The sequence below is a fragment of the Phascolarctos cinereus genome, unplaced genomic scaffold (genome assembly GCF_003287225.1).
Source record: "Phascolarctos cinereus isolate Bilbo 61053 unplaced genomic scaffold, phaCin_HiC Scaffold_8;HRSCAF=390, whole genome shotgun sequence".
In the NCBI taxonomy this organism is placed as follows: domain Eukaryota; kingdom Metazoa; phylum Chordata; class Mammalia; order Diprotodontia; family Phascolarctidae; genus Phascolarctos; species Phascolarctos cinereus.
In genome coordinates, this window is record NW_027556291.1 from 44,680,138 (window position 1) to 44,702,595 (window position 22,458).

General features: G+C 44.0%; 1 long non-coding RNA gene across 1 annotated transcript; it reads right to left on the bottom strand.

The window, feature by feature from the left end:
* Positions 1-5,876: 5,876 nt before the first annotated feature.
* Positions 5,877-14,000, bottom strand: LOC144455038 (uncharacterized). Its single transcript, XR_013483681.1, has 2 exons — positions 13,584-14,000; positions 5,877-6,078 (listed from the first exon to the last, which is right to left on the bottom strand). It is a non-coding gene; the product is annotated as an uncharacterized LOC144455038 (long non-coding RNA).
* Between the last annotated feature and the right edge of the window lie 8,458 nt (positions 14,001-22,458).

Below are 22,458 nucleotides of genomic sequence, written 5' to 3' on the forward strand. Positions count from 1 at the left end.
CATCTAATAATTTCTCAAGTCCCATCGATTCTGTCCTCATAGCCCTCATATCTGTCCCCTTCTCTCTACTCACCTGGCCACCGCTCTAACTTAGAACCTCATCACCTCTCTCCTGTATTATTGCAACTACCTCCTCACCCATCTTTTTACATGAAGCTTCTCTTCTCTCTGTGCCAACAAAATCTTTCTAAAACATGAGTCTGATCATGTTAGTCTCCTGCTCAAAAACTGTTAGTGGCTCCCCACTGCCTCTAGTCTAGGATAAATTTGCAAACTCTTCAGCCTAGCACTGAAAGCCCTTCCCAACCTAATTCCAACCTATTTTTTCAGTATTCTTTCACGTGAGTCCCATCCATACTCTACATTCAGCCAAATTGGACACGACTAGCTTTTTCCAGATTTTGACCTGCAAACTACAGCTGTCCCCTGGCCTGGAATGCATTCATGGCTTACCTCCAGCTTTCAGACTCTTTCTTATCCTTCAAGGCTCAGTTCAGGTGACACCTTTGCTGCCCAGATTTCCCAGATCCTGTCCCCCAAAGCCAATTCCTGCCCTTTGGCTAAAAGTGTTCTTCTATTCTCATTATTTCTGTCTCTCCTTTGCTCTACTCATTCCCTACTTTGTATCATACTTATCTGTGTATGTATTGTATCACCTCAGTAAAGTCTAAGATCCCTAAGGGCAGATATTTTGTCATTTAAAAAAATATCTTTGTATTCCCAGTGGCTGAACCATTACCTTCCACTGTACTAGTAAATGCTTAAGAAACATTTGCTAGAAGTTAAAACAACTCTGAGATACTATCTCAAACCTAAAATAGGCTAACATGACAGAAAAGGAAAATGACATGCTGGAGGGGAAAAGGGAAAATAGGTACATTAATGAATTGTTGGTAGAGCAATGAACTGTTCCAATCATTCTGGAGAACAATTTGGAACTATGCCCAGAGAGCTCTAAAACTGCATACCCTTTGACCCAGTAATATCACTACTAGGTCTATATCCGAAAGAGATCAAAGAAAAGGGAAAAGGACATATTTGTAAATATATATATATATATATATATATATATATATATATATATATAAAAATATAGATAGATATATATATACACATTTATTTATTTATTTATAACAGCTCTTTTTGTGGTGGAGAAGAATTGGAAATTGAGGGGATGCTCATCAACTGGGGAATGGCTAAACAAGCTGGGGTGTATGATTGTGATAGAACACTAGTGTAGTACAAGAAATGAACAGGATGGTTTCAGAAATATCTGGGAAGACTTATATAAACTGATGCAAAGTGAAGTGAGTAGAACCAGGAAAACATTGTACACAGTAACAGCAAAATTGTAACAGTGATCAATTGTGAAAGACAGCTACTCTGACCAAGATAATGACCCAAGACAATTTCAAAGGAATCATGATGAAAAATGCTATCTAGCTCCAGAGAGAGAACTGATGAACACTGAATGCAGATTGAAGAAGACTTTTTTCTTTTCTTTTTCCTTTGCGTGTATGTGTTTTCTTTTCCAACAGTGGCTGATATGGAAATATGTTTTACATGACTTCATATGTATAATCTACAACAAATTGCTTGTTTTCTCAAGAGGTAGGGGAAGGGCAGAAGGGAGAGAATTTGGAACTCAAAATTTAAAGAGAAAAGAATGTTTTTAAAAATTACATGTAATTGGGAAATATTTAATGAAATGAATAAAATTTTTTTTAAAAAAAAGAAATATTTGCTAGATTGTTGAAAGAACCAAGTCAGAATTCCAAGCCAGTTCCTCCAATTTTCCAGTCCATACTGGTTCCATTGCACTGTGCTGCCTCTCACACATGACCTTGATTTTTACCTCCACATTCAGAGAGTTCAGGAGGGTAATACTGATGATATCAAATATGTCCCTGGGCTTGTGTCTGTCTCTTAGTGGCCACTTTCAGTAGGAACAGGGCCTCTGAGAAGCAAGGGACTTGAGAGCAGTAGATCTCCAGCCATCTGTTGACAGAAATAAGCCCTTCCTATTGCTGAGCTTCTCTTTCTCTCTTCACAATAACTGAAAGGGAGTTGTACTAAATCAGGGGTGGAGAACCTGCGGCCTCAAAAGGATTTGTTCTGTGAAGTTTGGATTTGGTCAAAGGGCTGAACTTAAGGACCTAGAGGGCCACATGTGGCCTCAAGGCCACAGGTTCCCCACCCCTGGACTACATTGTCTCTAAAATTCCTTTCAGTTCTGACAGTCTATGATTTTCAAGTCCTACATCAGAAGCATACTAGCTGTGTGAATCTGGGCAAGTCACTTCCCTTCCTAGGCCTCAATTTCCTCCTCTATAAAATGAGGGGCAGATACATGACACTTACTAGCTGTGTGACCCTGGGCAAGTCACTTAATCCCCTTGCCTAGCCAAACAAACAAACAATTAATTAATTAATTGATTGATTGAAAAAAAATGATTGCATAAATAAATAAATAAAAATAAAATAAGGGGGTTGGACTAGATGACCTCTAGGAATTTTCCAGCTCTAGAGCTATGATCCTATGTCATTTCACCTCTTTGTGCCTCAGTTTCCTCCTCTGTAAAATGAGATGGTTGGACTAGATGGCTTCTGAAGTCCCTTCTGACTCTAGATCTAGGAGCCTGTGATTCTGTGAATCCTCTTACTGGCAGATGGAGTGAAAGGAAGGGGGACATATCTCTGTGTGGAGATTTGTGACCCCCATCATTTTATGTTCCAGGGACAACCCATACATATCAAATCCAGACATGATGGAGATGAGAATGACACCTATAGAATTTTCTGAGCTCAGAAAGAATCTTAGATATCATCTTGTTCAAATGTCACTTCATTTTACAGATAGATCTATTGAGGGCCACAGTGGGGGAGGGATGTGCCCAAGGTCATCCAGCGAGTGGCAGAGCCTGGATTAGAAACCCAAGTCTCCTGAACTCCAATCCTGAGCTTGGAGCTACTTCAAATTCCAATTTGAGAAGGGAGAGAGCAATAAATCCCAGAATCACCAATGTTTCGAGTTGGAAGAGATCTCAGCATCCATCTAGTCCAAGTCATACCTAAAAAAGAATCCAAGCTACAGTGTCCTCAGAAGGCCTCCCGAGGTAGCCCACGTCATTTGGGGACAGCTCTCCTAGTTAGAATACGTTAGCTTACAGCAAGCCTTGTTTGTTGTTGTTGTTAGTCCTTCGTTCTCCAAGAGGAGGGGGATATCTTGACTTGAAAGTGAATTGGACTTAGGCGAGGCAGGGCTGTGCAAGGTCATCAGTCTTCAGAGTCATAGGAGTCCAATGGCAAGACCTAGGTCAGGAAGACTGGCGATGGCCTTTGATGCAGTGGGAGACCCTGACCTTAAAAGCTGGCTAGAGTAATTCAGGAACATTTTCTAGAGGAGGTGAAGCTCGAAGGATCTAGACAGGCAGGGTAGAGAGGGGAGGGGAGAGCCAACAGGAACAACGTCAGGAGGTGGCAGTGAGCCTGGGACATGAACAAGTCTGGAGGGGGAGGGGGTGTCTTCTGGGCAGGCTACCCCTCATGGGGGTTGGGGTGGGGCTAGGGACCTTGGCCTTATGTTTGGCAGTGCCTTTTATCCTGATATCCTGAAAGGACTTCAATTGACTTCATCTAAACTGGAAGGCAAGTTCAAAAGATCTTTTTGTTTGAAGTAGCCCTTTCCTTATTTGTGAGAAGTTCTTTACCTCATGGGGGGTCCAGAAGGACTGGGTCTTAAAAAGGTCTCATTTGGTGATGGCAGCGTGAGATCTTTTCCTCTAGACTCCGACAAGAGGCAAGGTGGATTGATGGGGATGAACCTCCAAAACTTTCCTGGAGCCAGTCCAGAAACCTGGTGGAGCCCTGATGGCCTTTCTCAGTTACTGGGAAGGTATTGTGCATAGGATCATTATAGGCAAACCCTATGCAACAAAAAGTTATTGCTACCAGCACAGGGGTAGAGGACAGATTTTTTTTTGGGGGGGGGGCTGGGCAATGAGGTTAAATGACTTGCCCAGGGTCACACAGCTAGTAAGTGTCAAGTGTCTGAGGCTGGATTTGAACTTAGGTCCTCCTGACTCCAGGGCCAGTGCATTGTACCACCTAGCTGCCCCAGAGGACAGAATTTTTTAAAGTCCCTTCATGGCCTTAAAAGGAAATTAGGTCAGGATGGCAGTCAGGTTGCAGTCTCCCCTGGAGGCGTGGATTTGAATCCCACTAGTGACACTAATCTTTGGGGGCAGCTAGTGGCAAAGTGGATAGAGCACCAGCCCTGGAGTCAGGAGGACCTAAGTTCAAATCCCACCTCAGACCAAACACTTAACACTAGCTGTGTGACCCTGGGCAAGTCACTTAACCCCAATTGCCTAAAAAAAAAAAGTAAATTCAAAGCCCTCCAAGAACTGGTTTCAACTTATCTTTCCACCCTTTTCTTCTCCTCAATGCACACTTCCCCCTCCCTCACTTCTCTACCTCACAAGGTTGGCATTTAAAACCCTCCCCAACCTACCTCTAACCTACCTTACTTGCTTTATTTCACATGATTCTCTTTCATGAACACTATGTTCCAGGCAAACTGGAGGACTAACTGTTCCCCAGATCTTATCCTGCTATCTTCTCTGCCCCCCTGCCTAGAGTACATTTCTTTCTTATCACTCTGGTAGAGCCAGCATGGTGATTATGGATAAAAGACTGAGTACCTGGTTTCAAATCCCACCACAGTCACTTATTAGCTGTGTGACCCCGGATAAGTTACTGAACCTTCCTTATCTATAAAATGAAAAGGCCACTAAGGTTCCTCCTAGCTCTAGATAAATTATCCTATGACCTTGTCTTATATACTTCCTTGTTCACTTTTAATTTTTCATCTTGGGATCGTCTTTACTACTGAATCAATAAGCTTCACATGCTCAATTAACAATTCTTAAATTGAGTTTACCTTGTAAATTCCCACCTCTGCACCTTTCCCCATGCCCTTCCTCCCACCTAGGTTGCCATCAACCCTCCTCTTCAAAAGTCTCAATCTTCCCCATGCCTCTAAGTACCACTTCTCTGAAGCTTTCCTCACCACCATAGCTGTGCTGGGAAGTCCTCAGCATTTAGGATCTGTCCTACTCGTTTGACATATTTTGTCCATGTGGGTCAGGTTCCTCTCTCCTGTTAGAAAGAACAGCTAATAAGTGACTGTGGTGGGATTTGAAACCAGGTTTTATACTTCACCTCCTCCTGCACATAGCAAGTGACCAATAAAGATTTACTGACTGATTGGTTGGCTGAGAATTACATGAGTTTTCCCTAGATTTAAAAAAAAATCAATCATCTAGAGAGAGACAGCATAGTGTATACCAGAACAAGGGAGAACATTTGGCCCAAAAGGGTGGGCTCCTTGCTTCAGTGGGATTAGCAGGGAAGCTGAACAGGAGATAAGGCCCTGTTTCATGCCAGATGAATGTTCCAGTGCTACTGACATTCTTCCCTCTAAAATGTTAAATATAAAATTTTACGTGCATCAAAAATATATATCATGAGCAGTAATTTTTTTTGTCATAAACATAGGTTGTCAAGATCCCAGCCTACTGAGTACAAGAGTCCTGCTGCCTCCAAATTAAGCATATCCAACACCTAAGAAAGTGTTTTATTTTTTCTTCTTTTTATATATTTCTATTTATTTTGTTAAATGTTTCCCAATTACATGTGAACATATTTTAAACATTCATTTTTTAAAATTTTGAGTTCCCAATTCTCTCCATCCCTCCTACCCCTCTCTCCTTCTTGAGAAGGCAAGCTATTTGATATCAATTGCACATGTGAAGTCATGTAAAACATTTCCATACTAGCTGAACACAGGCAAAAAAAAAATAAGAAAAATAAAGAAAGTTTAAAAAGTCTGTTTTAATCTGCATTCAGGGTTCATCAGTTTTCTCTCTGGAGGTGGTTAGCATTTTTCATCATGGGTCCTTTGGAATTGTCTTGGGTCACTCTCTTGATCTTTTCCAGTTGATCATCCTTACATAATTGCTGTTATGGCGTATGATGTTCTTCTGGTTCTGCTCATTTCACTTTACATGAGGTTACCTAAGGTCAGAAGGTGTTTTCAAGAGTGTTGCCATACTTGTGACAGAGATCTGTCACAATCCCCTAGCCTAGCCCCTCAGTGTACTTGGTCTAAGTCCTCAGGCAGCTTACAGCACAGACTGAAGCACAAAACTTTTTTACACACACACACACACACACACACACACACACACACACACAATGAAGGGAGAAGCGATCACAAAAACTCACAGCCAGGTGTGAATGCACTGCTCTACCTACACAGAGGTTTCACTTTGTTCTCTCGCTCTCTTTGTCAAAAGAGCCAATTCTACAGCATACTAGTTTAAGACTATTGGCCCCAAAGCCTGAGATCTCCATGTTTTTCCTCTGCCAGGAGAAAGACTTGTGCCCTCTCTAAGGTTATCCATATCAGCTGCTACCTTCCTGATTCTGTAAATCAATTGCCATATCTCCCTGACCATAGTAACATAATTTTCTGTTTTAATCCAGTTTCCCTGGCTTCCCTTTTTTTCATCCTATACTTCAGATCTCTAGGATTAACAGGGTTGGGTCCCATAAATATTCTAAGTCCTAAAGTGTTCCATTGCAAAATTATCCTGGAGAATTATTTCTTAGGCAGGTTACCTTCACTACCCAACATCTTCGGCCTAGACCTAGAGACCAAGGCAAGGTTAGCTACATTCTTGGCCTCTGCCCTCTGGTTGGCATCACAGAACCAGAGCTAGGGTGGCCTAGTGAGGAGGACATTCAATGGTTAGGGGAGCTACTTAGTAAAATGAAAGATTGGGCTCGTGTACCAAAAAAAAAGTCAACTCAGAGAAGGAGGAAGGGAGGGAGGAAATTTCGGGGTCTTTCATAATGCTGGGTGAGGCTTTTGCAGCTGTGTGACCTACAGTTGTTTAGAGAAGAAGAAAACTATGGAGAATTAAACTATGAGTATGTGATCAATCTGTCCACACCTACTACTCCATTCCTGACTCAATTCACTCTCTATTTTGGGGAAAAGAAAGCCAAACCTGACAATATGTCATTCTGGTGTCCTCTGGCCTAGTCAACACCTCCCCCCTTTTCCTGCTGAAGGACTATGTTGCATTCTAGCTACCCAGTGATAAGATAGAGATGACCAGTGGTGACCAGGATGGTGCAGGTCGTGACATCATGCCACATGACAATCAACCCAAGGAACAGGAGATGTTTAGGCCGGGGAAGAGAAGGGACATGATAAACATCTTTGAATATCTGAAGGGCTGTCACTCAGAAGAGGGTCTGGTCTTGGTCAGCTCAACCTCAGAGGTCAGAACTTGTAGCAATGGTTAAAAGTTACAGGAAGGCAAATCTAGGCTTGCTGTCAGGAAACTCTTTCCAAAATGTTAAATGCCCCAAAGTGGCATGGAGCTGAGTTGTTGTGGGAGAAAACGACCCCCACCCCCAGCTCTGGAGGGCTTCAGGCAAAGGCTCAATGAGCATTTGGCAGGGATGCTAACTGGAAGGGAAATCCCATATGAATATGAGTTGGATTCACCATGGTCCCTGTGGTGATTTCCATTATTGAGGTTCTGGGATTCTGGGAGGTGTCCTGACCTCTCATTCACCAGATGTGCATTTCCTCCCCCTTCTCTCTCACCACCATTCTTCCCCACTCTCACATTCCCCTTTCTCCACCTCTGCCAGGTTCTTTTCCCCAAAGCACTCTGCCTGGAAACAGAGATGCTCAGGACAATGTATTAGAATGTCAGAGCTAATGTTCTTGGGAGCTTCCTCTCTCCTATTATCCCCTCCTCTCCTCTCCCCTCTCCTCCCCTCTCTTCTTTCTCTCCCATCTCTTTTACTCCCTTCCCTCTCCCTTTCTGTCTCTCTCCCTTTGTCCATCTCTCTCTTCTTCTGTCTGTTTCTTGAATTATTAAATTGTCGCGTTTTACTCTGCTCTGTGAAGTCTATATTTTAGTCAAACTTTACAGCTCTGTCCCACAAACACACCCCATGTTCTACCCACTCCGTGCCTTGGCTCACCCTGTTCTCTACGCTTGAAATGTCTCTCCCCTCCCCCCACACTTTGACTTTTGATTTCATGACCAGTGCCTTCCCCATGAGAGGCAGCATGGTCCAGTGGAATAAGCAGAGGCTTTGGAACCAAAGGATGTGGGGTCAGAGCCCACATCTAATGCTTCCCACCTGCATGACTTCGGGCATAACACGAACCTTCCCCGGGCCTCATTTTCATCATCTCTAAATTGAGAGGATTAGATTCTGAGGTCCCCTCCAGCTCTAAAGCAGACCCTTCCCTAATCCCCCTGGGAAGTAACAGTCTTCCCCCTCACATTTCACCTAGCAGGTTGTTTGTCTGTTTCCCTACAGTTGGCATGTAAATGCAGTGTGTATTAAAGCCATCTTGGTCATCATTTTATCCCCTTACTAGACTGTGAACTCCAGCGGGGCAGGGACAAACACCCACATTTTCTGCCTCTGCGCCTGCCCCACCCCTTCCCGCTAAGTACATCAGACCCTTAATTTATTGATTGAATTGAATCCCCAGAAAGTCCTTGCCTTATGGGGGTCTTCATTTGATTCCAGGCACCATTCGTAGTGGGAAGAGCAATGGATTTGGAACCAGAGAACCTAGGTTCTCAGGCCAGCTAAGCCAGCGCCTTGGGGCAAGTCATTCACTTTGTTTAACTTCAGGCTCTTCATCCTCAACTCTTTAGTATGGAGAAGAGAAAATTTGAAGTTGGGGGCTGAGAGACATGGTAGCTATCTATCTTCAGGTATTTCTGAAGGGTTGTCCCATGGAAGAGAGATCAGACTTGTTCTGCTTGGCCCTTGGAGGGCAAGACCAGTAGCACTGGTTGACAGATGAAGAGGCATATTTCCAATTCACAGAAAAGGAAATTTCTCAACATTTGCAGTGGTTCTTAATCTTGGATCCGTAAACTTTTTTTAAATTGATAACCAGTTATTAATTTATTATGTATTGTTATTGATATTATATTTTATTAATATTTTATATAATTTGATTCTCTTTGTAATCATAAGCATTTTATTTTATGCATTTTACAAACATGATTCTGAAAAGGAGTCTATAGGCTTCACCAGACTGTCCAAGGATGTCCAGGAATCTTTCAGAATCCCTGAAGAGCTATCCATAAGTAGAATGAGCTGGCTTACATGGTAACGAGTTCTTCCGGTCTGGGAGTTCTTGGGCAGACACCAGATGACCACTCAAGTGTGTTGTTCTAGGGATTTTTGTTTGGGTATAGGTTGGATTAGCTGGCCTCTGGGCTCCCTTCCCCCACTGAGATTCTGTAATCTGGACGATAAGAGGGTTGGAGCAGCCCCTCAAAATCTTCTAAATTAGCAGTCTCTCTGTAATCCTCTCTCTGTCTCACCAGGCTAGATGGACCAGTCAGCTCCATGAGGGCAGGGAGTATATAGCTTATTACACTCTGTATCTCCTCCTTCTCCAAGCACAAGGCTCTGCACACAGCAGCCATTTAACAAATGTTTGCTGCATAAATGAGTGACTGGCTGCCAAGAACTGGTTGCAAAGCACTTTACCAAACAGGAAAGCCTGAACAGTTGGAATCCGAAATGTACATTAGCATGCACGGGCCGCAGCTGCAGCCCGGATCCCAAAAAGCTCAGACACTACCTGAACGCTAATAAGAGCTACCCAGTCTGCATCAGGTCAGTCTCTGCAGCTCAAGTCCTGTTGTTCAGCCTTGGTTGTAAATTCCTTTTCCTCAACCCTTCCTGGATCCCAAAGGATGAACCTGGCCCTTACCCAGAGGAACTGGGACCATGGGAAAAAAGGAAGGATGTCATTGTGCGGAGCTGGCTCCCTGTCTGGAAGACAAGTTGTCCCAGCCTTTGGCTTGTAATTCCCACCACCCAGGGCCGGGCTGGGCCAGGCCAAGGTGTGAGTCATCCTGCCTGTCCCTTGTTAATCATCAGCGAAAGGAACACTGCAGAGTGATGTCAATGATTTTGCTAGCCACTCCTAGAAACATCTGGCGCTGGGAGAGGATTATGATTATGAAAAAGGAGGAGGGGAAGATTTTTTCACTAAACCTAGTTTCCATGTCTGTGGTGCAGAAATGTGGGCCTATCTTGACCTAAATGGTCTAAGAGCTAAGTAACTGGAGAATGTCCTTGCAGAATTTCTAGGTCCATTGTGCAAGGAGGGGCAGTTGGCTTCTGGACCCATTGGTCTCCTCCAAAAGTCCTTTCCTTCTTTCACTTCCTCTTTCCTTGGATTTCTGGGGTGAGGATTTGCTCCTTTTCCCCCCGGGGACACAATTAGCAACCCAGTTGGAGCTTTGTGCGATATTTGCACATATTCTCACCGTTGTTAGGGAGGAAGCATGGCATAGTGTTCAGAGAGCTGGCCTTGCATCCCCAAAAGGCTTACAATCAAGCCTCACCTCTGACCCCTACTGGCCATGTGACCCCAGGCAAGTCATTTCAGGGAGGTAACTCTCCAAGTTGTAGAGAAAGTGCTAATCTGCATTGGCAGAAAGAATTTCCTCAGCTGGGAGTTCCCTATACCAATGAAAACATGGGTCCAGTTCCAATCATTATTAATAATAGCACAAACAATGGACATTTTTAGTACCCTAAGGTTTGCAAGGGCAGCTAGGTGCTACAGTGCCTGGAATAGGAAGACTCCTCTTCATGAGTCCAAATCTGGCCTCAGACACTGACTAGCTAGGTGACCCTGGGCAAGTCACTTCACCCTGTTTGCCTCAGTTTCCTCATCTGCAAAATGAGCTGGAGAAGGAAATGGCAAACCACTCCAGTATCTTTGCCAAGAAAACCTAAAATGGGTCACATAGAGTCAGACATAGCTGAAACGACTGAACAGCAAGGGTTTACAAAGTATTTGGCATCCATGATCTCTTTCAATTCTCCATAGTAACCTTAGGAGAGAAATGCCATATATATTTTCCCTGTTTTACAGAAGAGGGAGCAGAAGCTTAGGGAAGTTAAGTGATTTGTCCAGGTACACATAAGCTGTGTGGCATGGTAGAAGAAGAACTGGCTCTGGGGGTCAGAAGAGCTGGGTTCAAATCCTGCCTCTAATATTTATTACCCATGGCACCTTGAACTTCTTGGAGCTCCATTTGCAATATGTTGCATTAGATGGCATCTCAAGTCCCCTAAAATCTATGATCCTAAGTGCAAAGCCAGGTCTTCCTGACCCCGAGGCCCATATGCTCTGCCACACTGCCTCTGGGGCCTGGAAAGGATAGCAGCCTGCTGCCTCACTCCTTTTCCATGCTCAGAAAATAGACCCAGTGACTGTGGGGTGATGATCTACAAGTATCAGCAGCTTAGTAAAAGTGGAAAAGTGTGGTAGAAAGCACAGTAACCTTGGCTTTGAGGTCTCCTAGCTGTATAGCCCTGGCGAAGTCCCTCCTCCTCCTCCTCTGGGTCTTAGTATCTCCTATAAAGGGAGAGGGCTGGATGAGGTGGTTTCTAGGGTCCCCTTTAGTTCTAACATTCCACTATGAGGTTAATGCCATCTGCTCTGGGAGAGAATCTTAGAACTCACCTTGCCCACCCCCTTCTTTTGACAGAGGGGGAAGCAATTCCCCCAAAGTCCCCAGGTAGCAGAACTGGGATTCGAACCTGCATCTTGTGACTCCTAATCCAGGGTTCTCTCCACTGCAGCAGGCTCACTTTGATGAACATAACAGCAGGCTAAGTGAGGGATGTGCTGAGGCATTAACAAATGTACACTGAAAAGCACTTGATTTCCAGTCCCCATGTATCTGTCTGATCACAGCCACACCCAGACTGGATTTTAAAAAAAAAAAAAAAAAGGAGAGCCTCAGACTCTCCTCTGTCTGACAGGGGCAAGAATGATAAACCTGCCCATCTCATAGCCACCAGGGTGACTGTGTTCAAATGAGTATAGCCTGCTGGCAGCCAGCCACCTCCCGCTCCTGACCAGCTCCTATTAATCAAAGGTGTCCATTGTCAGCAGGGCCTTCCCTGCAAAATCAGTAAGTGCTATGAATTAGAAGCAGGAAGCTAAAGAGCAGACATTGGTAGTGATCCCTCCCAGGGCCTGCCTCTGGCCCTTTGGGAAACAAGCAGATTCTCACTTTGGGATTTGGGCCAGTGGGTGGTGACACTTTCTCAAGGTCAAAGGTGTAGGGCTCAAGCGGTAAGAGATACCGTGCAAAGCGAAATTGCCATGTGGGAGAGGGTGGGGGGAACTGAGTTGGGGTCACTGGACAGTACCAGGTGGCCAGGAGTCAGGGCAAGGGCAAAGAGGGAATGGAGGTGAGGAGGGAAGGAGGGAGCCTCAGGTCCAAGGATCTAAGATAGTGCCCAGGAAACCCACGGGCCAACGTCAAGGATTAATACTGAAGGATCAATGGTTCAGAGCCTTCAGGAATGTATCTGGTAATAGCAGGCAGAGGTTCAAAGGATATTTTACGCAAACATCATTAAAAGTGGAAGGGCCCTAAGAGTGATCCTAGATTGAGAAATGGAAGAAAGCTCTAAGGTCATTCAGTCCAACCCTCTCATTTTATAGATGGAGAAACTGAGGCCCAGGGAGGGAAAGTGACCTGTCCAAGGTCACACGCAGGATTCTAGATCTAGAGTTGGAAGGGATCTCAGAGGCCATCTAGTCCAACCCCTTCATTTTACAGAGGAGGAAACTGAGGCCAAGACAGGGGAAGTGACCTGTCCAAGGTCATTCACAGAATCCTAGATCTAGAGCTGGAGGGGATCTCAGAGGCTATCTAGTCTAACCCCTTCATTTTACAGAGGAAGAAACTGAGGCCAAGAGAGGGAAAGTGACTTGTCCAAGGTCATTCACAGAATCCTAGATCCAGAGCTGGAAGGGACCCCAGTGCTTATCTAGTACACCCCACTCATTTTCACAGATGAGGAAACCTGAGGCCCAAGAAGGAGAAATGACTTTCCCAAGGTCACACAGATAGGAAGTGGCAGCACTATGAGAATCTGAACCCAGGTCCTCTGACTCCTACTCTAAGGCTCAACAAACATGTATTAAATAGCTTCGATGTGCCATTGCCTAGGGTCACACAGCTAGCCAGTGCCAGAGCCGGGCAGCACCATTTGAGCCATCCAGGAGGGTATCAGTTATCCTATGGCAGGAGCTCCATCTCTGGACGGACAAGAGAGCGCTTGGCCAACCTCTTCCCCAGGACTAGACTAACCAGCATTCATCCTGGAGGCCCACGCTGCCGATGGAGTGAGGGAGTATGGGTCACTTGCTATTGCCCAGAGCAAAAAGCCCAAACATGTACAATCAGGGACACCTTGAGCATGTGCTACCCCAGAGATTGTACCCATCTCACTCCAGCCAGGTCCCAGGAAGCATAGGGTAGAAGAAAGAGCACTTATCTGGGAGCCACAGACCACAAAAGGGTTTTGGGAAGTAGAACCCAAAATGTCAGAACTGGAAGGGATCTCAGAGATCAGCTAGTTCATCTCCCTTATTTTACAAGTGAGGAAACTGAGACCCAGGAGGAAAGGAAGGGACTTACTTGCCCAGGATCACTCAGGGGGTAAGGAGCAGGACTGCTCATGATTCCAACCCAGGTCTTCTGACTCCAAATTCAGTCCACTTTCCTTGCCAGAGAGATCTGGGTTCGAGTTTTGGCTCAGCTACTCACCGCCTGATTGTGCAACTAAGTCAATGGTGCTGGTTTCCCCTCTCTGGGCCCCAGGTTCTTGCTCGGTCAAATGAATGGTTTCAAAGGTCCCTTCCAGCTCTGATGTGGTTGGAGCCTATGGCTGGGAGAGGGCCTCTGTGGGCGGATGCTGGACCCAGATGCCGGCCCCAGCCTTGGACCAGGCGCCATTGCATTACTGGGTTTGTGGCCACAGAGGAGAAGAAGAAAAATGTGCTGCAAACTCAGAAAGCGATTGATTCCTCAGGAGGAGGCCAGAAATGTTGTGAGTTCTGGCAGCCTCGTTGGAATCAGCAGGCTGCCTCCCGAGGGGCCTCTGGTGAAGGACAACGTTCATTCCGAGTTCTCTGTTCTGGTACATTTGTCAGGCAATCAATCACATTCTCTCAGTCACACCCTAGCGAAGGCAGATCTTCAATCCCAAGTTGGCTTCCCTATACTACCCAACACACTCCTGCCAGATATATGTTCGGGATATACAAGCTAATTTTAACATTAGCCTAAGCAGAGCCATAATTAGGAACACCTGCTGCTGCTGCTGACAGTCCATCCTACCCTGCCAACAAACACACACACACACACACACACACACACACACACACACACACACACACACAAAGATTGCACTCCTAAAACAAATAAAAATGCTCTCACCCATCTTTGGGGGTTATTCACACCCACGAATCCATCTACTGGGCCAGATATTAGAGAGGTGACTATATTTGTCGAACAAAGGTGATGCTGCTGTAATAAAGCATGTCATAAAGCCCATGCACACCAAATATCCTGAAGGCTACATTTTCTCTGTGTTACTATTCCTCTTGGACTAAGTCCCTGTCAGGGACCTCCAAAAGCCATTTGGGAATTTATCACAATATGAAAGGTCTCCTACTCCACGGCTCCTTAAACTTTTTCCACTCCAACTGTGACCCACAGTTTAAGAAGCACTAAAGTGGAAAACAAAGAATAAAAGTCAGAGTGGTCTGGAGAGAATAGACCACAGAAGGCAATCAAACAAGGACATCCAAAGGACAGGAAGAAAGGACATTATGTAGGAAAGATAACAAACTGGGAAAGGTCAAAGGGTGACAAGCGGACATGCAGAGGGCTCTATGGGCACCCTCACGTGACCTGCTGGGAGAACAAGGACAAGAGTCACACCATTGGGTTACCATTGGCATTGAAGGAAACTCCCAAATTGGTAAGAATACATTGACTGTTCTCCTTTGTTTCCTCCATTCTGCTTCGCTAAGCTCTGGCAGGCATGGTCTGAGAGGGTGACAGCCTGGCCTTGGAGTCAGGAGACCCAGGCTCATATTCCAAATCTGACATTTCCTGGCTGTGTGACCATCAGCATGTTACTGAGCCTCTCTGAGGCCTGGCTTGCTCTTCTCTGAAATGAGCATAATAAACTTTGCACTCTCTATCTCACTGAGGTAGAGTGCAGAGGGTTTTTTTCAAACTTATTTCACTACAGAAAAGAAATATTTCTCTCTTTTGGGCAAAGTCAAGTTGGATAAGAATCTGACCTGAGAGTTTAAACGGCTCTGAAATGTAGCCGCAGTGCAGTGGAAAGAATATTGCCTTGGGAGTGAGAGGTCATGCAAATTTTGCTCTGAGGCTTGAATGTGTGACCCTAGGTAAGTCTTTTCCCTTCCTTGAGGCCTCTTTTTTTCCATCTGGATAATGAGGGGACTGGACAAGATGGTTTCACAAATCCATTCAAGATCCAGTGTGTGACCTAGGCCAAGTAATTTTAACCTGGCTGAGCCTCAGTTTCTCCTCTGTAAAATGCGCAAGTTGGACTAAATGCCTCTGGGGTCCTTTCTGGCTCTAGCTTTCTAATCTTATGGTTGCTTCTTAAACCATTGGAATGGCCTGGTTAAGTGACTGAGGGCTCCCCCCATCATCACTCCACCCCAGGTCAGGAAGTGTGTCCTTGATAGAAGGTTGTCTGAGAGATGGAACCAAGTCCCACTGTACAAACTGGTATGTTCTTGTAATCCTTCCATGAGTTTGTCCCATCCAAACCTCTGGCCCTCCACAAATTCTAATTTCCCATTAGCCGAAGTCTGCTGTCTGAATCTCTAAATGGGTTAATTTCTCAACCCCAGCTGTTTTTTGAGAAGAGCATCCCTCCCCATTCCAGGAAGAGCTGTAGGTCATATGAGTCCAAAAGAACGTCTCCCCACTGTTCTCCTGCTTCATTCCAAGACTGTTCATTTTATTCCCTTTCTCTTAACAAACATTGTTCTCTTTCTTCCTCACCTCATACTCCTACATATTCATTCCAAGCTGGCCACATTGTGTTCTGTGTGAGCCTTTTCCAGGCAGAGTTTCTAACCTTCTGTCTTTATGCAGACAGAGGCGGCTGGTGGTACAGTCACAAGAGCGCTGGGCCTGGAGTCAGCAAGACCTCAGTTGAAAGCTGGCCTCTGTTACTTACCAGCTATGTGATGCTGAGCCTCAGTTTCCTCAATTGTAAAATGGGGATATTAACAGTACCTGTCTCACAGGGTTGTGGTAAGGATCAAATGAAGTAACATTTGTAAATACCAATGCTTTTTCCTTTTCCCCTACCTTGCAGGATTGTTGTGGAGATCAAATGAGATAATATTTGTTTTTTTTAATTATTAGCACAGTGCACGGCACATTGTAGGCACTATATAAATGCTTATTCCTTTCCATTCTCCTCCCCTCCCCCCCCAACTTTCCCATGCACAGGAATAGAATCACTGTTCTTTTCAACAAAGGTTTCTCAGCATCAGTCTCTTCCCCCACCCACTCTAGTTATTAGCACAGGCAGCCTGGAGAAATAGTTTAGAGGAAATAGCCGAGGTCTGAGAATCAGGGGTTCTGGAACACATCCTCATTTTTGTACCCCACTGGCTCTATGACCTTGGGGGCAAATCACTGTGCCTTTCTGGGCCTCAGTTTCCTCATCTGCAAAATATGAGGATAACAATCTCTGTCTTATGTAGGTGTGAGGATCAGGTGAGAAATTAGATGGGCAAATATTGGGCAAAGGGGATTTTAGGTACACAAAATTCTATGTATTTACTCAAAGTCATTTAATTGTGGCCTCTAGCTGTGTGACCCTGAATAAATTATTGCTCCATTCTGAGACTCAGTTTTATTATATGTAAAATGAAGGGGTTAGGCCAAATGGCCTCTAAAGTCCCTTCTAACTCCAAATCTAGGATTTTATGATACTACAGTGATCATAACACTAGCTCAAATTCCCCTGTTGCTTTAAGATTCACCAAGAATTTTGCTCATAATAGCTCTGTGAGTTGAGAAGTTCAGTGATTATTGTATCTGTTTTAGAGATGAAGAAATTGAAGTTCATAGATAAAGTGACTTGCTCAGGGTCACTCAGCTAGGAAGTGTTAAGGCTGGGATTTGAAAAGAAACTGTCTGTAGGGAATGGCTAAATCATACATTGTAGAACATGAATGTGATGCACAACTACATCCTGATGAATATGTCTCTCTTCCTACTTCCCCTACGTTCCTACTCTTTATCTCTTGCTCTGCAGTAATCAAATCAGTATAGGACCATTGCTTTTGGAAAGGGCATGACAATTGATGGCCCTCTGGCTCCATTCACCATCCCTTGCCTGGCCACCAGTCCCCTATATGTGTTGTTTCCTCTGATTAGAATATAAGCACCCTGAGGCCAGGGACTTTCACTTTTGCCTTTGTATCCCCAGTGATTAGTATAATACTTGACAAACTTGACTTTTTCACTCATTCATTCATTCATTGATGTACCATAAAAAACAATTAATATGATGAAGACAGAAGCTTGGGAAGACTTATACAAACTGATGAAGAGGGAAGTAAATAGAACCAGGAAAACAATATACACAATGACTAGAACAATGTAAAAGAACAGAACTGACAACAGAATAAAGCAATGCTATGTTATTATGATGATCAGCCCTGGCCCCCAAGGAAGAGAAGAGAAAACACACTACACTCTCTTCTTTGCCAGAGGTGGGGAGCTATGGGTGTGGGATATTGCATATACTGTCAGACGCCGTTGATATGTGGGTTAGTTTTGCCAAACTGCTTCTTTTCTTTCTCTTGCCCTTTCTCTTTTACTCTCTGTTATAAAGGATAGTATACTGCGGAGGGGAAGGAGGAAGTATTTATTTGAAAATAAAGGTAACATAAAAACAAAAGATATCCATTTTTAAAAGTTTTTTTCAGAGAAAGCTTGTCTGACTCCAGGCCCAGCAACTTTCCTCTACACTACCTGAGACCCTGCATCATAGACCTGCTGGGAGAAAGCAAATGAGAAACGAGAGTTACTACTATTCTGGTACTATGACCCCAGCAAAGGGGGCCAGGGCCAGAGCTGGGACAAGGGCGCTCTCTGTGTTTTCAGTTACACTTTAGTATTAGTAGTTTCCCTGGTCATATGGGCTTGCACAGTGGAATATCAATGTTTGCTTTATGGATGGCTCCAAGATACCCAGCTGGACCTTTACACCTTTACCAGAAGGTATAACACATTAGTATTAGCCTCCCAGGAGTTAAAGAAGCTTGAAGCTTAACATGAAAAAACTAAAATTTTGGCAACCAGTCCCATTACTTCCTGGCAAACAGAGAAATAAGAAATGGAAGCCATGTCTGATTTTATATTCTCGGGCTCAAAGATCACTGCTGATGGTGACTGCAGCCATGAAATTAAAAGACGCTTGCTCCTTGGAAGGCAAATCTGGCCAGCATACTAAAAAGCAGAGACATCACCTTGCCTGCTGACAAAGATCCATATAGTCAAAGCTATGGTTTTTCCAGTACCAATGTATGACTCTGAGAATTGGACTATAAGAGTGCTGCAAAATCAACACTTTCTTTTTTTCTTTCTCTTTCTTTCTTTCTTTCTTTCTTCCTTTCTTTCTTTCTTTGTTAGCTTTTTGGTGAGGTAATTGGGGCTAAGTGACTTGCCCAGGGTCACACAGCTAGTAAGTGTCAAGTGTCTCAGTCTGAATTTGAACTTAAGTCCCCTGACTCCAAGGCCGAAGCTCTATCCACTGTGCCACCTAGCTGCCCCCAAAATCAACACTTTCGAATTGTTTTTCTGGAGACTTTTGAGAGTCCCTTGGACAGCAAGGAGATCAAATCAGTGAATACTTAAAGAAATTAATGCAGACTACTCCTTGGAAGGACAAATACTGAAGATGAAGCTTAAATACTTTGGCCACATAACGAGAAGACAGGACTCATTGGAAAAGACCCTGATGTTGGGAAAGATTGAAGGCAAAAGGAGAAGGGGACAGCAGAGGATGAGATGGAGAGGTAGTGTCATGGAAGCAACAAACATGAGCTTGGGCAGACTTCAGGAGAGTGTAGAGAATGGAAGGGCCCGGTATGCTATGGTCCATGGGGTCACAAAGAGTTAGACGTGACTCAATGACTGAGCAACCAGAAGACACAGTGAGAGAGACAAAAATAAAAGAGATCTTCAGCGTCTGCCTTCAAACTGTTTCTACTCTAATAGGAGGATTGAAAGAAATACAGACAGACAAGTTAAATCCAGAAGCATTGTTGGAGCTCATCTAATCTGTGTTCAATTGTTGACTCATTGAGATTTTTGATTTTTGAAGTAACAAGCACGCTTACCTTAGAATCCCAACTACATTTATTAGGGACCCAAAAAGAATCTCTCTTATCATAGAATAAGGAGGCTAGATGGTGCTGTGAAAAGTATACTGGATTTGTGGTCTAAGGACCTGGATTTGAATCCCAGCTCTGTTATTTATTCCAGGCCTCAGTTTCTCTGTAAAATGAAGGGGTTGGAACTCCTGGCAAAGGAGTCATGGACTCAAGATGCAGAATGAGACGTGTTCTTTTGTACATGACAAATGTGTGGGTTTGCTTTGCTCTGCTATGTTTGTTTGTTACAATGATTAACTTTTTTCTCTTTTTTTTTTTAATTGGGAGAGAGAGGCTAGGGGAAAAGGGAGCTACTTGCAGTATAAATATAAAATTGAAAAATATCTTTTTAAAAAATGAAGGGGTTGGACCATATGGCCTTCAAGGTCCCTTCTAGCTCTAACTCTATATATGATCTATGAGCTAAAACAAGTATGTTGTCCATGTGGTATTGGAAGGATATGCTGTAGCTCATATGGTATTATAAGGTTTAAGAAGCTGTCACATCTAGGCTGATGGTATCTCTCTTGAATGGGGGGAAAGGAAAGGGAGCAAATATTAAGTGCCTACTTTGTATTAGGACCTTTACAAATATTATCTCATTTGGACTTCACAACAACTTTGGAAGATAGACGCTAATATTATTGCCCCATTTTACAGCTGAGGAAACTGAGGCAGGCATAGGTTAAGTGACTTGCTGAGGGTCACACAACTAAGGAAGTGTCTAAGACTGAATTTGAGAGTAAGGAAGGACCTCATCAGGCATCTAGGTTCTCTAAGGCAGGATTTGAACCCAGTTCTTCCTGACTCTAACTCCAGTGCCCTATCCTCTATGCCATGCTGCCTGAGAGAAGGGTGTTTCCTATTATAATTAGTAAGATTTCTATGTAAAATAGCTAAAATCAAAGCTTTTATGTTTTAAGAGCTAAGTTTTTATTCCTTGAAAAAATCTTTGGGCCAGTAACCTCCCAAGGAGCTGACAGATGAGTGATGTGTAAGTGTATTTATATCATATGTTATGTCTCTTTTTTCCCCTTCCAAGAAGGGCAGGCATTGTGTATATGACTAGTTAACTGCACACAGAGTCTGTAGATTTCCAAGTCCTCCTTTCTGAACTTCTTCCCTGAGCCCCCCGCTAAAGCCATGTTGGAGGTGCTCCATCTGGAAAACCATCTTCTCAGCCAGAAGAACACAGCAAAATAGAGAGAAGCAGAATGGTGCTTAAGAGAATCACTTCCTGGTTACCGGAGAGTAGCTGAAATGTTTGAAATTAGCTCTTAGGCTCAAGTGCTGGAAGGAGCCCTAGAGCCCAGCTAATTCAGTCTTCTCATTTTACAGAGGAGAGAACTGAGTTTCAGAAAGAAGAATGGACTTGCTTATAGTCACCCAGCTTGCAAGTGATGGAGTGGAGATTTGAACCCAGATCCTCTGACTTTCAATCCAGGGTTCTTTCCATTACACTGAGATTTTCCCTCCTTTTAAACATTTACTACACTGAGTAAAGATTTACAGACTACAGACGCAATTCTAGAAGCATCAGTAGAATGAGGTCAAGAGACTTGGCTCCCAGTTAGGGGCGAGGAGCTGAAATGTTTGAACATTGGCTTCCCTTTTAAACATTTACTATGTTGAGTAAATGTTTAATCACAGAAAAAAAAAAAGGTTAGGGATAGGATATTTAGAATAAGGCTGTCTGACTGAGAAAACAGCTTATATACTTTATTGTGGGCTCTATCTAATAGATTTGGCTATCTTAAAAGAGAAATATGTTCTTGCTCTTCATTCTTCCTTGGGCTTAATCAGCTGCACATTTCCTTGCAACATTAGACAGGGGTCAGCACACCTGAATTCAAATTACAACTCTAACACTAATTCACTTAGTGTGTGACCTTGGGCAAGTGGCTTACTTTCTGTTACACAGAAAGAGATCAGACTAGATGATTTTGAAGGCCACTTTAATTCTATGGTTGTTGTTGTTGTCTAAGTCATTTTCAGTCATATCCGACTCTTTGTGGCCCCATTTGGGGTTTTCTTGGCAATGATCCTGGAGTGCTTTGCCATGTCCTTTTCCAGCTCATTTTACAGATGAGGAAACTGAGGCAAACAGGGTGAGGTGACTTACCCTGGGTCACACAGGTAGAGAGTGTCTGAGGCCAGATTTGAACTCAGGAAGATGAGTCTTCCTGACTCCAAGCCTAGCACTCTATACACTGCAGCACCACCTAGCTGCCCCAAATTCTATGATTATATGAGCATAAAGGTAGCTCATGGCAAGGTCCTTCCTGCTTCAGGAATCAAGGAGAGACAGCTTGGTGCTATGGAAATAGAAACTCACTTAAAGTTGGAGGCCTGGATTCGAGCCCTACCTATGCCACTTGTAAGCTGTGTGTCCTTGAGCAAGTTTCTTACTATCCTCGGTCTTCCATTTCTCTTTCTATAAAATGAGGGAGTTGGATCAGCACTTCTTACACTGTGAGTCGCAACCCCATATGTCTGCACCCACAGTTTAAGAAGCGCTAAAGGGGCCTGGAGTGGAAAAAGTGTAAGAAGCCCTAGACTAGATGACCTCTAAAGGGCTTTCTAGCTTATGATCTTGTATCCTAGGTGTGACCTTAAGCAAATCTTTTCCCTTCTCTAGCTCTCAGTTTCCTCATCAACGAGGAGGTTATACTAGATGGCTTCTAGTTCTGCCATCTTATAGGACTTTCAATCTGCACTTCCAGCTGCCTCAGCTCTGCTTTGTCAACCTCTTGACTTTCTTCTGACTGCTGGTGATTTGCCTACAGTTCTGGTAGACTTTAAACTTGTGCCTGGCAAAGATCACATCTTATACAACTTCATGTCCCCCATGGCCCCTTCCATGTCATAGATCTCAAGGCATGTTTGTCAAATGAACAAATGGAGAAATGGAGATTTCCCCTATGGACTTTAGATTCCCCATCTGTCTCAGCCTACCAGTATTGACGTTTTCTTGGTTTCTATCATTCACCTTGCCTCTGACTCATTGCTGTCTGCTTTCATCTAAACAGTCCTATGAGGGAGGTAGCATAAGGTTTATTATATTC